The 6,079-nt window shown below is 45.5% G+C and overlaps 1 pseudogene; it reads right to left on the bottom strand.

The window, feature by feature from the left end:
- Positions 1-5,496: 5,496 nt before the first annotated feature.
- LOC115873745 lies at positions 5,497-6,079 on the bottom strand (annotated as a pseudogene).

Genomic DNA, 6,079 nt, shown 5'->3' with positions numbered 1-6,079 from the left:
TAGTTTGTTGTACATTGTTGCTTGGTTTTGCTCTGTCTTGTTTTTGTGCATGTTGTTGTCTCTGCAGGTCTGTCTGGATAGGGTAGGCTGGATGAACAATCGAGGAGAAAACAATGGGACCCCTCCATTTTTAACAGCTTTTTTGAGGTGTAATATGTGTATCATAAAATTCACCCCCTTTAAAGTGTACATTTACATTATTTTTAGTAAATACAATCACCCCCATAATTTGATTTATAAAATTTTCATCACCCCAAAAGATATTTTATGTTCATCTGCCATCACTCCCTAGTCTCTGGATTTATTGGGAGTGTCCAGAGTTCAGAAGTTGCCATTCAGTTAACATTCAAAAGACCAAATCATAAAAGAAAGAAAACACGGTGTTTATCCATATGGTAATTTGAACTTGCTAGGTGGTTGGAAAATAGAAATGGTTGTGAAAACACAAAGATCATAATTTGATTCATAAAATTTTGCAGGAGTTTGAAGCATGAGCACATGCCAGCACCTTCCGCTTGGTCATAATTCACATAGATGTACAAGAGTCTCACAGACTGGTGAGACTGATTGGCGTGTTTTTCATGAGCTCCGGAGTAGCTGTGAACCACACGGGCTCAAAAAGACTAATTTCTTCAACAATATAATCTGCCTCTTGGGCCAATGTATCCCAGCATTTTATAATTCAGACAGCCTTCTTGAGTACCTGATTTTACTTTCTATTTGGATCTTTTTGTTTCTTATGCATGTTTGTTTGGAATGGTAAGGCCATTCTTCTAAAACTTGAGTTGACTTATACTTTTAATCAGAAAAACAGAAAGTGATGTGGATGGAATTCTCACTACAAGCCCCCACTTGACCCGAGTTTTCTCATCTGTGGAATTTCCTGATGCACACCTCATGAGTTGATCTAAAGACTCTATCAGATATTGCACAGGAAGCCCTTTATAGAACTTCAATAAGGAACTAACTCTTCAGTAATATATGGCAGCTATTTATAATCTATAGTCCCAGGATGGGGCAGATAGATACTGTGCCTGCCAGCTAACCGAAAAGTTGGTGATTCAAGCCCACTGAAAGGCATCTGGTCCAAAAGCCCTGACCATGTACTGTAGGGGTCCTCAAACTACGGCTGGTGGGCCACATGCGGCTCGCCGAGGACATTTATCCGGCCCGCCAGTTGTGTTTGCCCCATCTGTTTTTTTACTTCAAAATAGGAATTTGTTCATAGTTTTTTTTTTTAAAACTATAGTCTGGCCCTCCAATGGGTCTGAGGGACAGTGAACTGGCCCCCTGTTTAAAAAGCTTGAGGACCCCTGCTTGTAGACAAAGCAGCCATCGGAGACCCGGGGAGTGTGTGTGTGCTCACCATGGGTTGCTTCGTTTCTGTATAGTTGGGTGCAAGGTTTGAGCTATAGCTCAGACTTGGATGGTCCTGGAGTTGCTGTTCCAACCGTCATCTCTGTTGAAAGTGTCTTTCTTCTGCATCTCACCTGAGGTTTACTGGTCTACTTTGAAAGGCCCGCTGTAGATTGCTGACGGGGTGGTCCCTGCCCCTTTACTTGTCTTCTTTGTCTCTTGTAACCTCTCTTCTATCCACAAGAATCCCACGCCCATCATCTCCCAGGCAGCAGTCAGAAGTTTCAGAGCTGAGGACATGCCCTGGTCGAGTGGTCCTGGATGCTGAGGGAGGAGGGGGTCACCACTCAGCACCAGGGTTCCAGTGGCTCCTGGTCTGGGCTCACCCTGTGAATGCCCAGTGCCCACCAAGCACAGAGATTGCTGCTCTGTGGTCACCTATGGTTCCTCCAGGATCTTAGTCTTAGAAGGGACTCAGTCCAGAAGCCAGATCTCTGAGAGCACAAATTCAGGGTGAAGTTTCCCTGCTTTTTATTTACGCGCCGTGATTTGGAATTCTGCTTGCACAAATTCATTTGAGATCATCTCAAGATTAAACTTGCTGTGTGCTGTCTGCATGTCCCTGTAGTTTCCTTTTTTCTGTTTTTAATAGGTATAGCATGAGCATGCTCAGAATGCTAATGCCAGAAACCTCCCCATAATTAAATACATGTGCTGCTTCACGTCTGCCAAAATCCCAGGTGTGTTTCTAATCTCTGCTTGACTAGTACAGAGGGATTTTTTTTAAGGATAAAAACAAAAAGACATAAATGATAAAAACAAAAAATCGGAGCCAAATACCTAATTATAGTGACGAACGCAGTGGTGTTACAGCGGACAGCAAAGTCAAATGATGTTTTACAGGAACGATTTGAGGTTCCCCCTCGATGGCTTTGACATGCCGTTTAAGATGCTGAGAGAGGACCAGTTGAGGACTGAGCTGCATCTGCAGCATGTGCTCTGGGTGCCGTACGCCTGGTGTTTGCCGTCAGGTATTATTGAAACTCGGAGCCCTCGAGGCTTCCTGAGGTTTAATCAGAAGACACGTTTTCATGGTTCCTTAGAATGAATTCCTTTTTGCTAGAATGAAGTGTTACCCATGGCGGGTCCTGTGGGTCAGCCTGGACTGGATAGCAGTCCGTTTGCTGGAGTTTTATAGTGAAGAGCTAATCAGTCACTGAACCCAAATTAACCGCTTCATGTGATCGTTGCTGTGTGTTGGGCAGTGTGTCGGACGAAGGCGTGGTGTGCATTATTTTGTGTCATCCTCCCAATACCTTCTAGGGGTGTAGGGACTTTAACATGTACAGTAAGTAGGGACTGGAGGGGCTTCGCCAGGTGAAGTAACTTTCACGCATGCTCCAACTGTTAGCATCCGAGGTCAAAGTACATGTCCAAGATGGCTTTGGGTCTCTTAACTGTGCTCCGTGTGAGAGGGCTTCAGAAACTGGTGAAAGAACGGAATGAGAAGATAATGGAATCTCTCCACAAACTGTGAAGTTCCCCTCATCATAATCAAGGGTCTTTGATAATATGAAGATCCCTGGGCCCCAACTTGAAATCAGATGGATAATCTAGGAATAGTCCAGGAATCTGTATTTGTAACCCCATTCCCACCCCTACCCCACCCCAGGTGGTTCTAGTTACATTGATCCAGGGATTTATCTTTGAGAAATACTGTCCTAGTGCACCCAGGGTCTCTTTCATCCTCAACAGCACAAAGAACTTTAGGGGGAAACAGCCCTGGGAGGGTCTGATTCATGTCTGTGAGGATGACTGTGACCCCCACCTGGGGCGTGAGGGCTTAGTGACCCTGACAAGGTGAGCTGGAGGACAGAGCCACGTCCAAGCCCGCCCCTTCCCCACAGCCAAGTGCAATGGGGGAGGGGCCTGATGATTTGAAATTTAATTTAAATTCATGGGAAATGAGAACACCACTTGAATCTAACAGGGTACGTTATGCTATGCATTTTTTTTAATCGAGGAATGTATATTAGTGGTTATAATGAATGTTCTTTATAACTTCCTGTAGCCCAATGCTACTCCGCAAAATGTATATAATTTTCCAGGAAATGTTGTGCTCCATCTGATAAATGATGGGAGAGAGCCATAGTAATTTTCCTCGCTCGTTAGAATGATCTGATAAACCCTCAAAGTAGCTATTCATAAACATTCTCCATCCTCAGTTAGTCCGTTTCATTCTTCAGTCTTGGCATTTTTGAATAATTGCCATTTTGGAAAAAGGGATTTAGCGCTCTGGTGACGGTCGAGCCAGGGTTTGACTTCGATTTATAAATAGTCATAGCTGAATTACTCATTGCCTGACTCTCAGATGTTTTGACTGTAAGGATCTTTGCTTTGGGGCCTCACCGGAGTGCATAATAATTGTAAATATGTATTAGATACAGATATACATTCATGTAGACATAGTGCTAGCTTTTCAAAATTTTGATAATGGTGACTAGTCATTTTTTTCCACAATAACTCTAAAAACTTTGTGGTGCCCACAGACATACAGATAGTGAGTTCTATTTTCTGCACCACTAACTCGCTTCCCAGTAGGGAGGCCCTTCAAGTGCAGAGAGCCCTGTCTGTGTTAATTAGATGCCAGGAAGAGACTATGGTTTCCTGTTCCTGGATTCCAGGCACTCTGATGGACTCCCATGGACTAGCCACCACTAGGCACCACTTGGTGGCAGTGAGGTTTTGGTTTCAGTAGGGAGCCCTGGTGTCGTAGTGGGTTGAATTGGGCTGATAGAAACAGGTGAATAGTTTGAAGCCACCAGCCGGTCCATGGGAGAAAGGTCAGGCTATCTAATCCTGTAAAGAGTGACAGTCACTGAAACCCACAGGGGCAGTTCCGTTCTGCCCTGAGCAGTGGTCAGAATTGACTCGATGCGAGTGAGTTTGGAAGAAGGTGCCCTGGTGGTCTAGTACTTAAGCACTCAGCTGCTAACTGAAAGATTTGGTGGTTTGAACCCCCACTGGGCCGGTTAAATAAGTGCTGGCAGTCAGTTTCTGTAAAGAGTCCAACTTAACGGGACAGTTCTGCTCTGTCCGATAGGGCCACTGTGAATTGGAGTTAGGGTGCAGTGACTCGATGGCCATGGTTGTTTTTTGTTTTTGAATGGTGAAAGGGCTACAAAGTGTTGGTCTTGTTATTATTATTTCCTTTTAGTTTTATGTATTTGGTTGTTGAGAATATACACAGTACAAAGTGCACGCATGCAACAATTTTCCTTATACAATCCAGTGATTCTGAGTACAATGTTTGAATTGTGCAAGCATTCTCATCCCCCTGTCCTGAGTTATTCTGTTTCTACTAACATAAATTCACTGCCCCTTAGGGTTTCTATCAGATCGTGAGTTCCTGGGGTCACTTTGAGCCCATTTAGATTGCTCTTATAACCGCACCTATTGAAGGCAGATGATTTACATAAGTCTAACCTGTTGATTGGTTTTAAGAAGGCTTCAAAGACAGTTGCAGTGTCAGGTTTAGAGACTGTCTTAGACGCGAGTTGCAGGATTCATCCAACCTCCCTGACTTCAGGAGGTCTAGAGTCCATGAGAACTTGAATTTCTGCCCTGCGCTTTTAGCCTGTTGACCCGGTTTCTTCCCAAAGATCTTTGGTCACATGCTCAGGAATGATAGCCCAGCGCCAGTCAGTTCTGGATTCCAGGCAGGGGAGGCAGTGGCTGTGGAGGCAGTAGCCATATCCTCCTCCTATTCCCGATTATCCTCTTTCTGTCGCTGCAGGTGACGAGAGACCAATGACTGTGCCCAGGATGTCCACGTGGACACACTTTGAAGGCCAACCCCAGGCCCTACCTATCCAACTTTGAAGTGCAACAAAAGCACTAGTACCTGCTTAGGCCAAGTGATTGAAATGTCCTTTGAAATCATGATCCAAACCCCTCAACCAAGAAAGCCAATCCAATTAGGTGTGTTTGCTTGCACACAAGCAGCGCTAGCCTACACACACACACACACACACACACACACACACACACATCTATCATACAACTTTTGCCAATTCAACTTTCTTTTTTTTACAAGCCTTAGAGTAAACACATGTAATACATGTTCTAGGATGAGAGGATTTACTTGCCATTTCGAGCTTTGGACTTCTCAGCGAGCCTCCAGCTCCGGGTGCGCTGGCCACCCTGGCCTGGCCTCGAAGCCGCACACGCACCAAGCTTGCTCTGCCGGAGCCGCTCCGCCACGAGGCTGCTGGGTTTTGCATTCTTTTCCCCTTTCATCGTATTTTTTTCTGAATTTTACTCGATTGCTTTTTATTCCATCTCTCTCCTCCTTCGAGAGTCAGGGTAGCCTCCCTTTCACGGCCCAAGCGCAGTGCATAGTGGGGCTCATTCCCTCGGCGGCCCGTGTGTTATCAGTGAGCATGAGGCGTTCTTCTTCAGGGTCTTGGATGCCTTGTAGACAACATCAATGATTCTTGTCTTTTGAGCGCAACACTGGGAGCCCCAGGAGAAGCCCCCTGCATCCAGCCTTCAGGCCCTGTGCTTCTTGTTGCCTCCTTTTATGCAAACGGTGTGGATGTGGCGGGGGCCAAGCTTAGTGTTGCCAGCCGGGCTTCCAGCTCAGACTCCCACTTCTGTGGTAAGGATTTCTCTTGCCCCCGGTCTTGTGGAGCTTATGCCAAATGTCCTGGGAGATGCCCAT

This window comes from Echinops telfairi, unplaced genomic scaffold, assembly GCF_000313985.2.
Source record: "Echinops telfairi isolate 266 unplaced genomic scaffold, ASM31398v2 ScPeMD7_7469;HRSCAF=8507_1, whole genome shotgun sequence".
Lineage (NCBI taxonomy): Eukaryota > Metazoa > Chordata > Mammalia > Afrosoricida > Tenrecidae > Echinops > Echinops telfairi.
Note: the sequence above shows the minus strand (reverse complement) of the source record. Positions and strands in the feature narration are given on the sequence as shown.